This window comes from Schistocerca nitens, chromosome 9 (assembly GCF_023898315.1).
Source record: "Schistocerca nitens isolate TAMUIC-IGC-003100 chromosome 9, iqSchNite1.1, whole genome shotgun sequence".
Taxonomy (NCBI): domain Eukaryota; kingdom Metazoa; phylum Arthropoda; class Insecta; order Orthoptera; family Acrididae; genus Schistocerca; species Schistocerca nitens.
Window position 1 is genome coordinate 17,896,347 of NC_064622.1, and position 23,220 is coordinate 17,919,566.

Here is a 23,220-nt window from a genome sequence, read left to right on the forward strand (position 1 = left end):
TGCAGCGTGTAGTGGGGGAGAGTTGGCGCTTTATTTAGCACTTAAACTGTCTTATTTCAGTCCTTCTTCTTTTCTATTGAAGTTCTTGGTGCCAGCCGGGGTGGCCGAGCGGTTCTAGGCGCTACAGTCTTGCACCGCGCGACCGCTACGGTCGCAGGTTCGAATCGTGCCTCGGGCACGGCTGTGTGTGATGTCCTTAGGTTAGTTAGGTATAAGTAGTTCTAAGTTCTAGGGGACTAATGACCTCAGAAGTTAAGTCCCATAGTGCTCAGAGCCATTTTTTGAAGTTCTTGGTGCTAAATAAAGCAAGCGAGGCCAGCTATTCCCGACTGTAAGCTCAGTAAAACACGTCGGCGCGACTTCGCGAACTTAAACATTTACGCTTGCTGAGCTTGTGTCAGTCCGAAACTGCTACCAGATTCTTTGTAACCTCTGATGATGTCTCCTGCATTAGGAGGCGGAACGCTAGGCACAGAAACGTACCTTGGGCTACGACCTAATAATACCCATACAACAAAAATTGAGTTTATCCTCGTCATTGGCATGTCCAAAATGGTCAACTACATTACAAAAATCAATATTTTCTGCTCTTTCACCTTCTACATAGGTTTATAGGTCTACATCTCCACTTCACGCTGCAAATCATTGTAAACTGCACGAAGATTGGAGCGAGGGAAGAGTGAGTGCATCTGCTTCTCTAGGAGGCAGTTCCTTAGGTGGCTGCACGTAGTGGTTTCTACGCTGAAACACGGGACGTGGAGTTTTCCAAGCAAGTTCTTGAGACATGCCGGCTTTTTGCTTCGAGTTCAGCCAGTTGAGATTTCTAAACACTTCTCTCACTCTCTCTCAATTGTCAAGCAAGCGTGTGACCATTCGCATCAAACTTCTCCTAATGATAGCACGGCAAAACCGGGAACCGTGTCTGACTCACTGCAGAACGTGAGTATTTTTTGAAAACATGTTTAGCTTTGGAAGAGAATTCTCAGTGTTTGCAGCAGCCGTAGCCTTTGTTAGATACATCGGGACGGCTGTTCATACGACACAGTAACTCGACGTCAGCGCTGCTGAGTCTTGTACACGAGGCATTTCCTGTATCTGTGCTTTGTTTGGTGTTCTTTTCAGCATTAGCTGGCTGGAGACAGAAGAGAAATGTCATGATAAAGTATCACTGAGGCATTTAAGTGCTCTGTTTTAAGATATTCGCCGCACGTGGTAGATATGAAAATCGGTTGTATTGCTACATGTGCGTCCATAATGTAATTCACTTCTTAAATACAGTTATTCACTTGCGAGTAAATGTTGTCAGTCACATCTTAAAAGTTGTCACTCTCAGCCTAGTTAGGCGCTCTGTCAGCCTCTAGTCCTCTCAAATCCCGTCTCTATGATTTTAATTAATTTCACATATTTTCAAAGTTTCGCCAAGAAGACTGTCACATGAGACTTTGATGTTAGCTATTCCTCACAGCAACCGAGTGATATAGCGCAGTGTTAAGACACTGGACACTCGTTTGGAAGGAAGGCGATTAAACTTCCCGTCCGCCATTTCGGTTTCAGAGTCTCTGCGACCTGCCCCAGATCGTTTGACGCAAACGCCGGGATGGTTCCTTTGAAAAGGATACGCCCCATTTCGGCAGTCATCCTTGTTCTACCCAAGTTTGCGTCCCGTCACTAATGACCACGTCGTCGACGGGACGTTGAACACAAATCTTCCCTCTTTGTTCCTGACAGCGCCGCTCCTCATAAGTCACGTGTTACTGCAACGTACATATTCTCAGACTTCAAGGCGTCACGTGCTGCACTAATTATTTCTAGTAGTTAATAATGGAATCTGAAAACGGTACGATTATATATTTAAGACTTACTGCTACACTTCGTTCGAATTGTGACTTGATTCCTTTTTCCACATCGTTGTATACGCCACACATGTAGGATGCTCCGACATAGCCCTGGCCAAACCCTTATGCACCTCTATTCCCTTTCGATCCATATATTTATTTATTTTCGTATCCTAAAGCTGACTGATTTTTTATCTAGGTAAATAATTCGCATATCGTTACGTCAGATTGATTTCCAATACAACCTTTCATTGTTTTAACACAGTGAAAGACTTCTCTTGACTGGTCGATTTTACTAAATTTTCTGGTTTTCCTTCCCTTCTTAATTCTTCCTAAAAAAATTCCGTTTTATTTTTAATTCCAAATGTGTATTATCTTTGGGATCATTGTCCCTGCCGTCCCAGCTTAATTGCGCCGCTATTATTACCGCCGGATAGTTCCTTTATAATAATTGTACTCTTGCTATTTTCCGTATATCCTCTTAATAGCAAACAAAATATCGCAACGCTACGTACTTTTCAACAATACATGGCTCCCTATAACGGAGCACGCCGTCGCTTAGCAGCAGTTCGAGACGAGGCGAATAGCGAGCAACGTATGTCCGTTCCCAGACAGCAGAATCTTTGGAAACCGTGAAATGCTGTAACAACACGGAGAACGATAGCAATCACAAGGTAAGCCGTTAACAAACATTTCACTTCTGCCATTCTGTGACATACAAAAACTTAGACGTCAAATCGATTGCACCTTTTAGCGGGAACGTAACATAAATTCTCAAAAGCTTGTACAAGCTTTAATTTTAATATGCACATCATGGACGCTGTAGTTATATTCATGTAATTCTGTTTTGCAAACCAGTCATCCAGATTGTTTAAAAAGATTTGTCCGAGGCAGTTTGTTTTGGAGATGCACGAATTTTATAGATCGTAATTACAGAAAATCGGAATGTTACGTATTATACATTCTTCTACGAAGTTCCTTTACCAAGTGATCTCTGTGTTCGCTCGTGCAGACATTGTTCAAAGTCCATTGTGTCGCAGTGGTTTTGGTGAAGTACATATTCTCCATGCGCGTGTCATAAGAAATAATACATTTTTATAAGAATTTCTAACGATTACAGGGGAATTTCAAACATTATACTGTAGTTTTGTCGGAAATAATTTGCCTATTAAAATGTAGAAGTCTTATAAATGGAATTAAATCCGATCTGAAATTGTTGTTTCTGTTTTCGTGTAATTAAATGAACTGGATCAGCGATATCGTCTTTTTAGCACTACAGTTCGTATCCTCAATGCGAGCAGAGAGCGCCCACATTTCCTTGGTTTCTCGTCTCTCTAGCATTGAATAGGTAGAGATCGTTTCAGTTCGGGATGCTTTAATGACTTTAAAGCAGCACTGTCTAGTGTAAACTGGCAATAGAACCTTGCAGGAATGCGGGTCCAGTGACTCATTTGAATGTCTGTTCCAAACCGTCAGAATAAAATTTGATGACATTTTCCCAGAAATCCCCAAGAAGAATCCTGCAAGCAAGTCACAAGGAAGGGCAAAACCCATTAAAGGGAAGATATGGTATACACCTGAGCTAAAGAAATTACAATGCATTACCAAAACATTAAGAAACCATATGAAAACAGCCGTAGATCTTCCAGCTAAAGACCTGCTTCACTGTTAACTACCTAAGAGCCACAAAAACTACAGAAAGGCAGTGGATGCAAAAAAGAAAAGCAATGACAAGTTCACTAAAGAGGCTCATAATCCATGTAAAGCAGCATGGAATCTGGTAAATGAGCACAGAAGAAGCCTACTCCCGTCTTAAATTCTGGCAGCCCTGATTCCTTCAACCAGTACTTTGTTAGCGTAGTGGGAAGTATGGTAAATGAAATTCCTGTTTCAGGCTCAGATCCCACGGCCAACATAAAAAGTGTAAGTTGCACATTTAAAAACTCGGAGGAAATACACCCTGAGGGCTTTGTAAAATTAGTGAAGTGCTATAAGCATTCAGAGAGTCCAGATATGGTATGCCCTGTACAGTACTGAAGAAAGTAATACCAGAACTTGCTCAACCACTAGCCACAGTAATTAACAAGTGTTTATCTTCTGGTGTCTTCCCAGATTTCCTGAAGGTGGCAACAGACCGTACCAGTGTACAAAAAAGGCGACCCATGCAAAGTGTCCAGCTTCAGACCTATTTCAATAATACCCATTCTTGCTAAAGTGGTGGAGTCCGTAATGAAACATCAGATAAAAAATTTCTTACAAAACAATAAACTCTCAACAGTTCCAGCGGTACTGGACCTAATCACGAAGATAAGGGAGGGGTTTGAAGACCTCAGCAAGGCGTCTGATTGTATCTCACACAAGATACTGATTAATAATCTCAAGTGTTATGGGCTTGAAGGTGCGGTCCTAACTAATCTTCAATCCTGTCTTGAAAACCGAAGACAAATAGTAGCAGTCCATAGAGCAATCACTCCTGTTCCTTATCTATGTCAATAATATAGGTTGTATCTACGACATTCTACAGTTTGCTGATACCACACTCTATGCCAAGGGGAGAACGGCTGAAAAAGCTCTGTTGGCGGCAGATGTACTCTTTGAAAGCATTAAAGAGTGGTTCATCGAAAATGAAATGAAAATGAATCAACAAAAAACACAACACATGATATGCAGTCTAGCAACGTCGGCTGCCAATATAACATGGATGCTGTCAAACTACTAGGCTTCATGATAGACAGAAAACTGACTATGAGTATGTGTGTTCCAAGCTGTCTCGTGTTATAGACCTGCTAAGAAAACTAAAAGGTGTATTAACTGACCTGTACCTGTTAACAGGAAAATTAGAGAGACCTTTGGAGAAAAGAGAACCACTTGTATGAATATCAAGAGCTCAGATGCAAACCCAGTTCTAAGCAAAGAAGGGAAAGCAGAAAGGTGGAAGGAGTATATAGAGGGTCTATACAAGGGCGATGTACTTGAGGACAATATTATGGAAATGGAAGAGGATGTAGCTGAAGATGAAATGGGAGATACGATACTGCGTGAAGAGTTTGACAGAGCACTGAAAGACCTGAGTCGAAACAAGGCCTCGGGAGTAGATAACATTCCATTAGAACTAATGACAGCCTTGGGAGAGCCAGTCATGACAAAACTCTACCATCTGGTGAGCAAGATGTATGAAACAGGCGAAATACCCTCAGACTTCAACAAGAATATAATAATTCCAATCCCAAAGAAAGCAGGTGTTGACAGATGTGAAAATTACCGAACTACCAGTTTAACAAGTCACAGCTGCAAAATACTAACGCGAAATCTTTACAGACGAATGGAAAAACTGGTGGAAGCCGACCTCGGGGAAGATCAGTTTGGATTCCGTAGAAATGGTGGAACACGTGAGGCAATACTGACCTTACGACTTATCTTAGAAGCTAGATTAATTAAAGGCAAACCTACGTTTCTAGCATTTGTAGACTTAGAGAAAGCTTTTGACAATGTTGACTGGAATACTCTCTTTCAAATTCTAAAGGTGGCAGGGGTGAAATACCATGAGCGAAAGGCTATATACAATTTGCACAGAAACCAGATGGCAGTTATAAGAGTCGAGGGGCATGAAAGGGAGGCAGCGGTTGGGAAGGGTGTGAGACAGGGTTGTAGCCTCTCCCCGATGTTATTCAATCTGTATATTGAACAAGCAGTAAAGGAAACAAAAGAAAAATTCGGAGTAGGTATTAAAATGCACGGAGAAGAAATAAAAACTTTGAGGTTCGCCGATGACATTGTAATTATATCAGAGACAGCAAAGGACTTGGAAGAGCAGTTGAACGGAATGGACAGTGTCTTGAAAGGAGGATATAAGATGAACATCAACAAAAGCAAAATGAGGATAATGGAATATGGTCGAATTAAGTCGGGTGATGCTGAGGGAATTAGATTAGGAAATGAGACACTTAAAGTAGTAAACGAGTTTTGCTATTTGGGGAGCAAAATAACTGATGATGGTCGAAGTAGAGAAGATATAAAATGTAGACTGGCAATGGCAAGGAAAGCGTTTCTGAAGAAGAGAAATTTGTTAACATCGAGTATAGATTTAAGTGTCAGGAAGTCATTTCTGAAAGTATTTGTATGGAGTGTAGCCATGTATGGAAGTGAAACATGGACGGTAAATAGTTTGGACAAGAAGAGAATAGAAGCTTTCGAAATGTGGTGCTACAGAAGAATGCCTGAAGATTAGATGGGTAGATCACATAACTAACGATGAAGTATTGAATAGAATTGGGGAGAATAGGAGTATGTGACACAACTTGACAAAAAGAAGGGACCGATTAGTACGACATGTTCAGAGGCATCAATGGATGACAAATTTAGCATTGGAGGGCAGCGTGGAGGGTAAAAATCGTAGAGGGAGACCAAGAGATGAATACGCTAAGCAGATTCAGAAGGATGTGCGTTGCAGTAAGTACTGGGAGATGAAGAAGCTTGCACAGGATAGGGTAGCATGGAGAGCTGCATCAAACCAGTCTCAGGACTGAAGACCACAACAACAACAACCTGTTAACAATTTATTATTCACTCTTTCACAGCCATATTAATTATGGTCTACTGTTGTGGGGACACTCTGCAGGTTGTAAGGAGGTGTTAATGCTCCAAAAAAAGCTATCAGGATCATTACATCAAGTAAAACACAGGAGCACTGCAAACCTATATTTACCAGATTAGCCAATATGTGTTCCCATGCCTCAGTGGTGTAAAGGAAAATCAAGGTGATTTCAGCATGAGGCAAGACATTCATAATCACGACACCCGCTACTAGAGGAACATTGAAGTACCAAGTTGTCGACCGACTGGAATGTAAGACAGTTTTCCAGTGGTAGCCCTAAAAATGTTCAGAGCACTGGACCGAGTAGTGAGGTCTCTGCCGCTAGGACTGTTCAAGAGGCCAGTTGCACAGGACTTGGAAAGACACCCATTATATTCTATTGGAGAATTTTTCAATACGGACCAAAGTGAATGAACGAAACAATGTTGCCTTAATATGTTGTATGTGCCCTTATTCTGAATACTTTTCTGTATTTGTATAAAACTGTAACGAAATCTTATATGTAACCCTGACGCAGTCTGTCCAGTTACGACTGGTAAATGACGCAGACCTAGTAATATAGTAATGTATGTCGATTCCTTCTTTGTCAACATTTGCCATCAAATGATGCTGTGCAGAACAGGCATAACACAATGGTTATTATTATCTAATAACATATTTTCATTTCAGTGATAAGTACAGTAATTTGTAGGAATGAGTAACATATGTGCCGGTTGTGCCCCTGATAATAGTTCACTCTGAGAAGTCTAAAGACTGTGAGTGAGTTCGGACTCATATTCACTTGTTACCAGTCGCTGCAAATCTTAGCTTTCTAAACAGTGTATAAATTTTATCTTCATTGAACATTATCAATAAACTTTTACCATTTCAAATTCAATAATAAATAACGTTTCTGTGCTCTTTAACTACGCTCACGAGAAAGAAAATAGAAGAATTCCGCTGAATTATTGACCCATATCACTGACATAATTTTGCATTGGGATTCTGGAACGTATACTGTGTTGGAACATCACGAAATAGCTAGAAGAAAACCACCTTTTGACACACAGTCAGCATGGCTTCAGAAATTATTGTTCTTGTGAAACATAGCTGCCTCTTCATTCACACAAAGTAGGGAGTGTTATCGACATACTATCTCAGGGTGATTCCATATTTCTAGATTTCCAGAAGTGTTTCGACATCGTTCCTCACAAGCGGCTTCTAATCTGATTGCGTGTCTATGGAGTATCGTCGCTGTTGTGCGACTGGATTCGCTATTTCCCATCAGAAAGCTCACAGTTCTAATGAAACGGAAGTCATATCTAGCTTTCTCCAAGGAAGCGCTGTAGGCCCCCCTTCTGTTCCTCTTAATCTATGTAAACGACTAGCTTACATACCCGGAATTGCCTGGGTATTCATTTTGCCAATTTTTATTAGAAATGAAAACAAAAAATGAACTGTTTTTGCAGTGTAATATCGAAAAATTTTCATTCCATGTATTCGTGAAAACACCTTCGAAGTTACGAAACAGTGTTAAAAAAGAAGTATACATAATGTAGAAATGTTGAAGTACAGTATGTGGGTAGTTCTTGCACGCTGGTTGCAGCTGCTTGGGTGTCTACAATGCGATTCTGTAAACGTCTCAGTGGCAACGCCTATTCATTGCTCTATAAACGGCTATCATTTTCGCCTACAGCCATTTGCACCTCGTGGTTGAAAGCTGTCAATAGCGCTGCCAGGTATCAGGGATTGCTTTATGTCGACTCGACTGTAGGTGTACCTATGTGGCAAAGAATAAATCTTACAACTTCTTGCATGACGTGGCATTTTGTCACGCATGTCAACGTTAATAATGTCATATCACTTGATCTATATGGCGGACGCTGATATATTTGCGTAGTTACATTCAGCAACATATGTGGATATTGTCTCTGAAATATGTTGCGAACACAGTTAGCAGCAAAGAAGTAGTAAATACATATGTCATGCATGATGCAGTTTGTCACGCATCTCAATGTTTGTGATCTTAGCTCTTGAACTATGTGTGGTACCATGATATAATTTCGTAGGTGCATTTAGCGGCATGTGTGGATACTGTCTGAGAAATTCGTTGTGAATAGTGCTGGTCGAACAAGTAATAATTGAAGCGTCGTACACGGTGCGGTCGTTTTCTACTCACCTCGTTGTTTATGACAGCATACGTCCTGAACTATGATACGGAGATGGTTCTTACACCCACAGGGATTGTTGCCTGACAGTAAGGGATATGTGTGCCAAGTTTACTTGAAATCGCTCCAGTGATTTAGGATGAGATGCGGAAAACACACACACATATTTTTATAAAATGTATGGGTTTAGGAAACAATCTGAGCAACTCACTTCGAATGTTTGCAGGTAATGCTGTCGTTCACCATCTAACAAAGCCATCAGAAGATCAAAACCACCTGTAAAATTATGTAGATAATATATCTGCAAGGTCCAAAAAGGGGCAGCTAATCCCATAATGAAAAATTTGAGGTTATCCACATGACCACGGAAAGGAATCTGTAACATTTCGTATACACTGTAAACAACGAAAATTTAAAGGTTTCTAGTCCAATTAAATGCCTAGGCATTTGCAGACGAGCTAAATCGGAACCACAACTAGAAAATATTGTGGAGAAGGATAACCGAAGACTGCATTTTATTGGCGGTACACTTGGAAGGTGCAACAAATACAGTAGACTGCTTACACTACGGTTGTCCGTCTTCTTCTGCAGGACAGCTTCGCTGTGGGGGATCATTAGCAGTTAGGACTGACGGAGGACAGCGGAAAAGTGCAAATAAAGCAGCTCGTTCTGTATTATCGCGAAACGGGAGAGAGAGTATTGCAGGTATGAAACGCGCGCTGGAGTGGCAGTCATCAAAACGAAGACGTTTTTCGTTGCTCAGTCACCAATTTTCTCCTCTGAATGCGAAAATATTTTGTTGGCGGCCAGCTACTTACGGGGAAATGATCATCGCAGTAAAATAAGACAAAGCTCGCGCGGAAAGAATTTAGTGTTCGCTTTTACATGCGCTGTTCGATAGTGGAACGGTAGAGAAATAGTGTGAAAGCGCTTAGTTGAGCATCAGCCCTCTGCCAAACGCGTAAGCGTGAATTGCAGAGTAGTCGTGTAAATGTAGACGTACGAGCATGCTACGTCTGCTTTCGTTTACGCACTGAACACAGAGTTGCGCGCTAGCTAAAGTTGGATAAGTGATTCACGTTTATTTATGTCAGAATAATTTGCAAAAACAACATTGATTGTTTTGATACAGGGAAAATCGTCACTTGACTGATGGATTTTATTAATTCCTGTCCGCAGCTCGTGGTCGTGCGGTAGCGTTCTCGCTTCCCGCGCCCGGGTTCGATTCCCGGCGGGGTCAGGGATTTTCTCTGCCTCGTGATGACTGGGTGTTGTGTGATGTCCTTAGGTTAGTTAGGCTTACGTAGTTCTAAGTTCTAGGGGACTGATGACCACAGATGTTAAGTCCCATAGTGCTCAGAGCCATTATTAATTCCTCTGTTTCGATTTTTCCTTATTTCTTTTCCGTTTCTTTCTTTCGGATGCCATATGTCCCTCAACCTTGGGGACCTGGGCCAATGCCTTGGCTGACCCAGCTTGTTTACGCCCCTGACAACAATATATACATTCAGTACCCTCTCTTACTCCTATTTGGCATGGGCTCAACACTTCACCAATTTTTCTAAGAGGTGACACGACTGGTTTGTATGCAATCTCCTTTGTAGACTCACCGCATTTTTCCTAGTATATTGGAGACGTGAGCTCGGATTAATGCAAGGTTCATTCTTGCCAACTACTCCGGAGACTGAGCAACTCCTACATGGGAATCAACACAGTTTCCACAAGCACTTATAATGTAAACCTGAACTGTTCTGTTCGTCAAAGAGGTCCATAAGGCTATGGATATTGTGAATTGTGGTTTATTGGTCTCATAACGTACATAATCTAAATAATTTGTTTCAGATACAGGAGACATGTCAAATTGTGGTAAAATTTCACTGTAAACAAAGAACAGCTGATGTTAACAAACAGCATAATAATATTAATAATAATACAATTTTTTATACAGACATACATTAAAATCTAACACTTCATTACCCCTTTCTCAAATTATCATTTCATTCACTATGAATTCTTCTATTGAATAATGGCATTTCTCCCACAGAATCTGCTGTAGCCTCATTAAATGTCTGGCTTCACATTAAATATGTTCTTGCCCATTAACTTGTTGTAAATTGTCATCCCCGTGGAGTCCGTGCACATATCAACTGGTGTGTGCACAGCATAAAATTATTTTTATTTTTGTGTTATATGTATGGTTAAAATTATTCTCCTCAAATAATTTTTGTGTGCTGTGGAGGAAGATTATAATTTCGTAGATCTATATGGATGGAACAGTTAGGATTTGTAGTTTCTGAAATAATAGGCAACAAGACTGTTTGCTGCGCAGGACATATGTATCTGATGATTTTCTTTTGCAGTTTCAGTATTCGAGGTACAATACTTGAACTTCCCCAGAAAATTATTCCATATCTAATAAGATATTCAAAATATCTACAGTGAGTAATTTTTCGTACGTCAGTGAAATTTGCTAGTACTTGCATTGCAAATGCAAACCTGTTTAGTATATTTTTAGGGAGTCAGTCTGTGTTTTCCAGCTTAAGTTCTTGTCCACATTTAGTCCCAGGAATTTGACTGTGCCAACTTCTTTCATAGGTTGGTTGTTATGTTGTATTTTAAGTTCCACGGCAGAGTGCAGAGTGATGCAGTGTTTCAGGACTTCTAGAAAGTCTTTGACACAGCTCCACACTACTGCATAGTACACAAAATATATACATATGGAATATTCGAACTGATATGCGACGGGATAGAGGACATCGTATCAAAAAGAGTGCAGAATGTCCCTGTTAACCAAGAGATATTGACAGAAGTGATTTACCTCAACGTCATGTCGTAGGGTCATTGCTGTTTGTGGAGAGGTAGCAAATGTATGTGTGAGGTGTTCTTGCTTGTGCGAATGTGTGTCCATTTTTTTTTTTTTTCAGGGGAGGCTTTGGCCAAAAGCTCAATGTGTACGAGTCTTTTCATTATGACTGTCTGAAACTCAACTTAGAGTGAGTGGCAATCTATCCTTTTCATAATATTGCTGATATTCCAACCTGGACTTTCCATTGTCTCATATTATGTTAATTGTGACTATTGTATTAATACAGAATGAACACTGATTTTATTGAATGAATGGCATACTGCAGTTTTGTCACAGGTAATTGTCCACAAAAGCTATACGGAAATGTTTGGGACACGTAACTGACACAAGAGACATCGTAATAAGAATAGACTTAGGCGCAGCTGAATTAGAAATAGCTATGCAGTGAAGGTCGGTTCATTCGGGGGACCGGACCGAACAGCGAGATCGTCGGCCCCGTCGGATTACAGAAGGGTGGGGAACGAAGTCGGCCGTGCCCTTTCACAGGAACCATCCCGGCATTTACCTGAAGCGATTTAGGGAAATCACATAAAACCTAAATCGGGTTGGCCGGACGCAGATTTGAACCGTCATCCTCCCGAATGCAAGTCCAGTGTGCTAACCACTGCGCCACATCACTCAGTCTACAGTGAAGAGCATGTGTTCCTGTTGTACAGTGAACTCAATACTACAGCATGTCACATGACCGGCATGTCGCCAGACATTGGACTGGCCAGTGACGTGGCAGCTGAGTGAAGGACACACTACTGAACATTTGAACAGGCCTCATCTTGAGTGCCAGAGACATGGAACACTCTTGTTTTGGAAGCTGTGCAGGTAATGAGCATTTCACGTACCATGTCAAAGGTGTACCGTGAATACTTTGAATTGATAAAAATTAACATCATCACAGCAGCTAATGCTGCTGTCAACTACTGTACTTTGTAACTGTGGATAAATGGGCGACAATGCAGAGAATCAATTGCCCTCCAAACAGTGGACATCAACAGCTAGTAAGTACCCATACCATTCAGCATCAGTTCCTCACAATGGGATTCACCTCTGCTCACCATACATCACAAGCCACAGCAATCAGCACGGCCACAGGAAGGCCAGCATCGGACACTGGAAGCGAGGACAAAGGTCACCACTACTGGCGAGCCGAGGTGCACTACGGTACACGACAGTGGCAGAGTATGAGTAGGCGTACTTCAGAGACTAAAACGTAATGTACAAAGATCACCAGCACGTTCTCCGCAGACAGGGAAGACTGTGGGAGCTATATGACACAGATCACAAATCAGCACCTCTGGAACTTGAATCTTGGAACAGTATGGATGATAATGAGAAAGGACCAACAGTCATAATGGAAGATGCTAAGACAGCAATATCTGCAATGAAAAATGGAGAAAGTGGTAGCTGCAGATACGATACAAGCAGGAATACAAAAATGATTGAACCAAGAAGGAGTAAGGTTATGTAACAAAATATATGACGAGGGTGAATAGCCGGAAGACTTTCTGACTTCAGTAATGATTCCAGTATCAAAAACTTAGTTATTTAGTACTTACTCCATAGATCAGATTCACAGTAAACTTTTTGATGTAAAACGAGCCAACGTAACAAGCATAGAACACTTATATACAACTAAATAAAAAAATAATAATAATACTGATATGGCTGCATGCTGGCCATTTACAATTTTTTAAATGATTAATTATCTCTGTTCAGGAATTTGTCTATTGTTTAGGAGGAGTTGCTAAGGAGGAAGCTCTTCAACCTACATTTGAAAAAATTTCTGCTTATCTGCCACACTTTTATTTCCATGGGTATATTGCAAAAGAGTTTTATAGTGTGTATTTCACCCCTTTCTCTGCTAAATTTAGGTTCATTAAATGGTAATATGGTTCATTTTTCCTTCTAGAAGCAAGGAACCAAGAAATACAGGGAGCTCAGGACAGTTGGCCTCATTCCACATACAAGCAAAGTTATGTTAAGAATCATTAATGAAAGACTGGAAAACGTAACGAATGAGAATCTAGCTGAGAATTTGATTTTAGACACAAGAGGCGAGGAAGGACTCTTGTAAATTTTGGGGAGAGGGTTATTGAAGGGGGAAGAAACCTATATGTGTGGCAAAAGCATTTGGCAGTATAGCTTCATATAAGCTCAAAACTATAATAAGAGAAAAGAGAGTGGACTGGAAAATGGGACAACTCATTATATATAAATCAAAAAGTGTCAGTGAAGTAACCAAAGTTCCGTACATCAGTATTTGTTTCAAACCTGCAAACATGTCAAGTTTTGTGCCTACGAACTACGATTTGCGGACAGCATTGGTTTTCTGTTATCATTTAAAGAAAATTGCTGCAGAATCGCATCGAATACTTGTCAAAGCTTTCAGCGAACATGCTTCTTGGGAAAACACAGTGTTTTGAGAGGTTCAAAAATTTCAAAAGTGGTGATTTTGACGTGAGAAATGAACGGTGGTGATTTTGACGTGAGAAATGAATGGCATGGGAAACCACCTAAAAAGTTCGAAGACAATGAATTGCAGTCCTTATTGGATGAACATGCAACTCAAACTCAACAGGAATTCGTGGAACAATTCAGTGTGATGCAGAAAGCCATTTCTCTTCAGTTGAAAACTGTGGGAAAGGTGCAGAAAGTCGGAAAATGGGTTCCACATGAACTGAAAGAAAGACAGCAAGCAAACTAAAAGACCACTTGTGAAATGCCAGTCGCCGGATAGAAAAGAAAGTCATTTCTCCATTGAACAATGACAGGTGACGAAAAATGTATATATTTTGAGAATCCTAGGAGTCGTAAATCATGGGCAAACCATTGACATTCACTGCAAGACCAAATCACTTTGAAAAGATGACAATGCTCTGTGTTTGGTGGGATTAGAAGGGTGTCATCTATTGTGAGCTGCTAAAACATGGTGAAACGGTTAACACTGGTTGCTACTAACAGCAAATTATCAATTTAAATTGAGAATTTAAAAAAAAAATGCCCAGAATATGGAAATAGGCAACACAAAGTCAAATTGCTCCACATTGTCCCATCACACACAGAAAAATGGGTCAGTGAAACAATCGAGGCATTCAGTTGGGAAATACTAGGGCATGCGGCTTATTCTTCAGAATTGGCTCCATCCGATTGTCATCTATTTGCTTCACTGGGACAGGCTCTCTCTGAGCAATGCTCCAATTTCTATGAAAATGTACGAAAATGGCTTGCTGACCGGTTCACTTCAAAAGAAGAACTGTTTTTTTGGCATGTCATTAACAGCCTGCTGGAGGGGTGGGAGAAATGTATAAATAGCAATGGAGATTATTTTGAATAAAATATTGTTTGTCAGTTTCAAACAACAGATGTGTAATTATTTCAACCAAATTCTGTTTCATACTTCTATGCCTGGTATTCCATTCAGTAACAGAAGAAAAATAATTACTGGATATAGTAATACCAATGAAACTACTTGATATATTTATGGACTGAAAAGCAATACAAAGGAAAGAAAATAATGGCACTAGGAGGAAATAAATGGGTAAGAACATGAGCAAAGCTTTTAATATCTAGGAAGCAGGTTAGAAGCTGATTAGAAGAATAACACAGAAACTTAAACTAGGAAAGCATTAGCAAAAGAGGCATTTTGTAAGAAAAGGAGAATTTTCTGTAGAGTATGGACAAAAATTTGAGAGAAAGACTAAAAAAATGTTTTGTATGGAGTATCCTCCTGTACGGTGCTGAAACACGGACACTGAGGGAGAAAGATAGAGCAAGGCTGGAGGCTTTTAAGATGGAGACTTTGCGGAGGATAGAAAGAATAAGTTGGAGGGATAGAGTGCAAAAAAAGGATGCTGAGAAACAAAGAGCAAGACTGAATATGGTAAAAGGGAGGAAACACATGTTGATAAAGAAGGAGAGGCTTTGAGGGTTATGCGAAAGGGAAGAGGAGTTGCGGGATGAGGTGGTTTCAGATCCTGAATGATGTGACGTATGGGGGCAAATACAGCAGCATTAATAAAGAGGCAGTGGAGTGCAGGAAATGGTGACACAATGTACCTACTAATACAGCAGAACACTGATGACAGAATTCCCACGAGCCACTGAATCTTGCTTGCAAACAAGGAACTGTTCAGACAAATGGCATAGATATTTTTAGTAACCCTACCAGACATGCATATGGATGACAAAGACACATCAGTATTATGACGTTGCACATGTCCAGTGAGGGCATCTTTGATGGGAACGAGATCAATATCATAGAAACCCATTAATGTTCAGGTGAACATTGGTTCTTATCCCTTGCCTCATTCAGATTAACTTTATTCTAAACATGGGAATCTACTCTCCAAAATTGATCTTGCAAAGGTATAATTTCTGCTGGTTCTTGATTAAAATCCTCAGAACATACAAGTATGGAACATTCCATTCGGACTGTATCAATATAATTAATCGGTAGCCTTTCAGCATGGCAAGAGCTCCTGCCATCTTCAGAAGTTTCTTGAACAAGTTCAAGTTGATGATAGTCTAGCAACTGGTCAAACAGCAAACATTTGCACAATTTCCATAAGCGAACTCTCACATTGTCTCGGTGTGATTGATTAACAGTGTACTTCCAGGTGTTATGGTGAGTTGTTGCCTCCACCTCATGCACGATATTTCGATGACCGACCCAGCCGTCTTGTTCAGGTGCTGTGAGTTTTGTTGTTACGTGCATTCACTGACTGTGACATATTGTTGATCTTATGTGCCTATTTATAACCGAGTTCAATTCCTGACACCCACTATGCCCATTGATGCTCTTTTGTTTTTCAGAACTTGCTCTGATATTCTGTCTAATGCCAACTACGATGCCCAGCAAGATTTTAATAAACTGAGTGCATATCCAAAGCATTATTTAAATTGAAACCACTATTCCTGTTATTTAGGTTTTCTGACATGTTTTGACAGACTCCTTAATTATGCTATCTGAAAAACTTGACGTCTGCTCTGTGATAAAGCTCTTATCATATTTAATTTCACGATTACATTTGCGGCAGTTCTCGGTGACTATTGATTTTCTTGGTTGTTTTAGTCAGGTGTGTCACTGATGTTCCTTGTGTCTCTGCTCGACTGTTCTGACAGTCTGCTGAGCATAAGACATTCATGGAATATGGTACATGGCTAGCTTTTAGGCACCTAGATCATCTTTAACATAAGAAAGAACATTTTTTATCATAGTTGAAGGGACTGAAATACACTGGATGTCAGTTTCCCTAGGAGTCTACCTATCTGTTCGTGGGTGAGGTACTTCTTCGGTGAGCCCCTCCTTGTCTGAAAGTGTTCGACATCTACGGATCAGTGTCTTTAGCACTGAATCTCTTTGTGACGAACGGTGATGGCTCGAGCCATGGAGATAGATGTCAGTATGGGTAGAATTTTTGTATACACCCAGGGATCTGTCTTGTTCTCCTAACTGACACATTGAGGAAAGGTAGTCCTCCTGCTCCCAACTCTCATCTTTTCAAGTTGTATTTTATATGTTTCCATATTTCTCCTCAGGTTGAAGTTTACAGTATGTTAAGTCATTTTGTTTGTCAAGATTCAAATAAAGATCATTCTTAACATGCATTTCCTTAAGAGTTTGTGTCATGGAATTCATTTTATTGTCTATTTCACTGTATGAAACACATTCTTTTTGCATCATTTTTGTAATTAGAGATGGAACACATGATATTTTTTCCTCAGTGAATGCTTATTATAAATCTCAGTGTTCTCTCCTTAATAATTCACTGATTTCAGGTTCTAAGTCTAGGAACTGTATGATATAGCGAAAATCTTTCAACTATGCCAACAAAGCAACTGCCTCACTATAAATCCAACAGATATGAAACAGCTTTTTAACTTTCACATAGCCAATGACACATATAGCCACCACAATGTTTCAAGTTTTGCAGCTGTATGTGGTTTACTGAAAATTTTATAAAGTTCATCTAACAAGCATTCAAAGTTATAAACAGCATTTCCATCACTAAAAACTAGTTAAGAAACAAGGTCCATCCTATGAGCCATACAATGTACACTAATCAGGTGTGGAGATATTTTTCATAATTCTAGCTGCAACACCTTATTTTTTACCAGTAAACACTGCTGCTCCATCTGTACCAAATCCTACGACCTTTCCTTTAAGAATTTCCCCACCTATGCCATCTTCTGAGATAGCTTGGATAATTTTTTCTTCAAGAGACTTTGCATCAGCATTTGGCACTGGTACTAATTTACAGAAACAGCACCATGGGTTATTTTGACCATTAACATTTGTAACATATAAATTCAAATATTTCTCAGATATCCTATCAGTTCACTTATCTGCAGAAATGGAAAAAAAATCAAACAATGGAAAATCCAGGATGGACTGTAACAATATTATGAGGAGGAAAGCTGCTACTCACGATATAGCGGAGATGCTGAGTCACAGATAGCCACAACAAAAAGACTCTCACAATTATAGCATTCAGCCATTAAGGCCTTCATCAACAAAACACACACACATGCACACACACACACACACACACACACACACACACACACACACACACACACATGCACATACACTCATGCAAACGCAACTCATGCACTGAGTTGCATTGGTGTGTGCATGTGCGTGTGTGTGCACATATGTCTGTCTTTTATTGACGTAGGCCTTAACGTCTGAAAGCTCTAATTGTGAGAGGCTTTTTGTTGTGCCTATTTAAGACTCAAAAAAGCATCTCCGCTATACGGGAAATGGAAAAAAGTCAATTAGTTACACAAAATTAACTAATTTTAAAAGTAGCTGTTCACAATAAAATTAGTCATTGCTGCTGCGGTCTTATCTCTTTGAAGATGTGTTCTGAGATCTATTCCATTTGCAATTTGTAGCTATTTAAGTTCTGGATGGTCAGAAAACTCCTCTCTCATTTTGCACCCACACAAAATGATTGTCTCACCTTAACAGTAGCAGCCAAGTTTTCCTTCCGATTTTTTAAATATTGCTCACGGACTGGGAAGGTCTTCTCGTCACATCCTGTCCAATAAGTCTCCCCTGACCCAGGGTTCTGTGTTACTTTTCTGAACTGTACCCCTTTCCCTAAACCTCTCCAGTTATTTTCCCTTACCTCTCTTCCTTCCCCTGCAACTCTTCAGCCAGGAGGAGGAGCCACTGGCCCCGAAAATTTGTAAAAGTTAAATCTTTTTGTGTGTGTACCCGAGCTGCCGCTTGGTGAGTAGATTTTTTTATCTATCCATTTAATTATATCATCAATAATTGATTATTTTCATTGTGATACATGTACTAGGATAGACTGCTGTTCATCAAGTAAACAAGTTGCTAAACAGTGGACAACTTGCAGTAGAAAGATGGAAATCACTTAGCTTCTGGCCAAAACTGTTTTTTACACTAACAAACACACGTACAACTTGGACAACTATCACACAAACAAACACAAACAAAAACATACACGCAAAATTCAAGCTTTCGCAACAAACTGTTGCCTCATCAGGAAAGAGGGAAGGAGAGGGAAAGACGAAAGGATGTGGGATTTAAGGGAGAGGGTAAGGAGTCATTCCAATCCCGGGAGCGGAAAGACTTACCTTAGGGGGAAAAAAGGACGGGTATACACTCACACACACACACATATCCATCCACACAATATGTGATGATGTGACTTACCAAATGAAAGTGCTGGCAGGTCGACAGACACACAAACAAACACAAACATACACACAAAATTCAAGCTTTCGCAACAAACTGTTGCCTCATCAGGAAAGAGGGAAGGAGAGGGAAAGACGAAAGGTTGTGGGTTTTAAGGGAGAGGGTAAGGAGTCATTCCAATCCCGGGAGCGGAAAGACTTACCTTATGGGGAGAAAAGGACGGGTATACACTCGCACATACACACATATCCATCCACACATATACAGTCACAAGGTCTTTTAATATGTCTGCTTGTGTCTGTATATGTGTGGATGGATATGTGTGTGTGTGCGAGTGTATACCCATCCTTTTTTCCCCCTAAGGTAAGTCTTTCCGCTCCCGGGATTGGAATGACTCCTTACCCTCTCCCTTAAAACCCACATCCTTTCGTCTTTCCCTCTCCTTCCCTCTTTCCTGATGAGGCAACAGTTTGTTGCGAAAGCTTGAATTTTGTGTGTATGTTTGTGTTTGTTTGTGTGTCTGTCGACCTGCCAGCACTTTCATTTAGTAAGTCACATCATCTTTGTTTTGAGATATATTTTTCCTACGTGGAATGTTTCCCTCTATTATATATATATATAGGTAAACATTTCTTTGGTGAACACTGGCAAGGATGTCTCATGTTATTAACAAAATTAGTCCCCACTTTCTGTACCTATGCACTTTTCCCATCTAAACAATAGACTCTTATGAACTCCACATATGAAAAGCTAATCTGAAATGTATGTTTTTTAACTGAGCTGAATTTACATGAAATATCTCCATTCACATGAGGACAAATGTGAAATATGTATTATGCATGAAATCGCAGTGCCTGTCAGTACAGACAGGTGGTCAATACAGTGGAGCCTCACTTAACAAGCACCTCCCATAACGGCACAATTCGCATAATAAGCACGACAAATTCTAAGAAAATGACTCGCCAGTTGATCGTGCGCCACGGAAACATTCAAGAATATGAACACCTTTCATTGTTGGCAGCGGCATATGGACAATGTCTTTAGTACGTACTGCAGTCTGAGTTTAGCACTCTTTCTGCTACCATCTTAATGCAGCTTGTGATCACACACTTCTCTAAACCTGTGTTCACACAGTGTTTTTTGTGTGCAAATTTTAATAACATTCGTAGAAATGTCCCTAACGATAAAGCCGCAAGTGGTGTGAGTGTCGCTGATTCGGCAAGCATGAGCAATCACTCTACACCAACTATTTGCACTATGCTCAAGAACAAGGACAAGATTAAGGAGATAGATGCTTCGAAGGGAGTGACATGAATATCTAAACAATGGTCTCGTATTCTGGACAATGTCATAGAGTTGCTCCTTATATGGATAAATGAAAAGCACTTGCGAGGGGACACTATTACCGAGAACATCATTTGTGGGAGGGCAAGATTGTTTTTTGTCGACTTCATTAAGAAGATTCCAGGATCATCAGTGGCCGAAGAAGTGTTTAAGGGAAGCTGTGGGTGGTTCAAGAAGTTTAAGAGAACTGGCATCCACAACATTGTGAGACTTGGCAAAACAGCCAGCTCTGATACAAAGGCAGCACAGAACTTCATCAGCAACTTCAGGATGCTTGTAGATTCTGAGGGTTATCTGTCACAACAGGTTTTTAATTGTGACAAGGTGGGTCTATTCTGGAAAAAGATGCTGAAGCGTACCTTTGTAACAGCAGAGGAGAATGCATTGCCCAGTCACAAGGCAATGAAAGACTGTCTCGCACTGCTATTCTGTGCCAATGCAAGCAGTGATTTGAAAATTAAACTTCTGCTTATTTACAATTCAGAAACTCTATGAGCCTTCAAGAAGTGTAAAGTCCACAAGAGCAGGTTAAATGTGATGTGGAGGTGCAATAACAAGGCTCGGGTGACACATGATCTTTCTTGTGATTGAATCAAATGAAGTGTTTGGTCCATTGGTGAAAAAATACTTGCTCAAGGTCAATCTGCCACTCCATGTCTTGCTTGTTATGGACAATGCTCGTGCCCATTCTTCAGGCCTACATGTTCACCTCCTTGAGGAATTTCAATTCATCAAGATGCAATTTCTGCCTCACAACACAACTCCATTACTCTAGCCTATGGACCAGCAGATTATTTCTAACTTTAAGAAGCTATACACTAAAGCACTCTTCGAGCATTGCTTCCAGTTGATTGAAGCTCACTTCAACATCGTTGCCTGCGTCGAGATAATCATAATGGCATGGGAAGGGGTTACCAAGAGAACTCTTCCTTACGCTTGGGAGAACCTTTGGCTGGAGTGCATTAACGAATATGACTCTGAGGCATTTGAGTCAGTAGCTGTGGAGCCTGTAGTCAATAAGATTGTGTCTTTGGCCGAGAGCATGGGGTTAGGAGTGGATATCAATGAGATTGTGGAAGATCACAGCCAAGGAACGACCGAAGAGCTTATGGAGTTGCAGTGTGTTTCACAGCGGGAAATTGTGGAGAGGAGTTCTTCAGAAGAGGAGGAGGAGGAGGAGGAGGAGGCGGTAACAGCAAGCTTCTGGCACAATAAGAGAACTGCTGAAAGCATGGGAATCGGTAGCATCATACATTGAAAATCATCATCCCAATAAAGCAGTGGCCATGCGCGCTGCAAATTTATTTGACGATAACGCTGTGTCACATTTTCACCAAGTATTGAAGCTTCGGCAGAAAAAAATGGTTATAGGTAGTTATAGGTACCTTCCTAGTTGAAAAAAATCAGTTATGCGTATGAATAATGAAGTACATAATCCTGTATGTATAATTTTCTTTGAATAAATGGCATGAATAACATGTAACTTTTAGTAGTTTTTCTGCATGGAACGCATTATTGTATTTTACATTAATTATATTGAATATATTGTTTCATTTAACGAGTACTGTATTCCAATCGTAAGTGTGAAGAGTGAACAACTTTACCTTATAACACTGTATTTAGCAATAAATATACCTCTCTTCATCTCTATTAATGCATGGTAATACAGTATGACTATGTTTCAGAGCTGCTATGCTAATTTTGTGTTCGTAATATAACAGTCCACAATTTACACACACACATATGTGTGAACAATAATGTTGTCTGACTGACATTTTACACAGTGAAACAAGAGTATCGTAATGTATTGTATTGTTTCCAACTCTTAACATTTCCTGCTGATTATTTCTATTTTGTGTTCTTAATTACTACACATGCACTTAGTCTATAATTGTGTTAGTTCTATCTGTACTGACAACAATGAGTAGCATGAAGATTAAATGCTCTCTTAAACTTTCTTTTTCCTCAGTACAAAGTTATCCAGGAATCTAACTCTTGATTCTTGTGTAGAATTTTACAGCAAAGAAGGGTTGGCTGATTTGGAAGAAGGGACCAAACAGTGAGGTCATAGGTCCCATAAGATTAAGAAACCATCCTGGCATTAGCATTTTAGGGAAATCACAGAAAACCCAAATTAGGATGCCTGTTCCTGGGTTTGAACTGTAGTCCTCAGAGTCCAGTGTGCTAACCACTGTGCCACCTCGCTCGGTAAACAAAAAGGTAGTGTGTTCATATAGGGATCTTAGTCTACCAGATTGTGACTTGCATGTCAGGTGTGCCAGGCAGAAGTAAATTTAGTAATTCTCAAAGCTAATGTAGCAGTTAACCCTGGTGAAGAAGCCATTTGTCACATTCTGTTCAATGGGTATTGCCCACAGCTGTTATTTATATAAATTTTAGTATCCGAGGACGATCTGGGTTCCCCGCGAAGCCCCGAGTATCGACAGAGAGAACACGATGGAGATACTCGGACTCCAAGTGACAGTTGTGGCTTGTGTCCATATGCGGTACGGCTGCCAGTGTAAGCATGTAAGATGGTACCGCCCTCTGACGACCATTGACCAATATACCGCAGCCTGGAGATTCTGACCAGTCTCTCACTAGTTAGCACTGAAACCACCTGTTTCATTCTGCCACTCTCCTTATTACCACCAGTGCAAGTAATCATAAACCCTGTATCTACCTAGTCGACTAGGAAAGAAAATAAATGGTCTTTTCCTCCAGGTTAGGTTAAGTTAACTTGTCTTGAGTATACTTTTCAATATACCGTA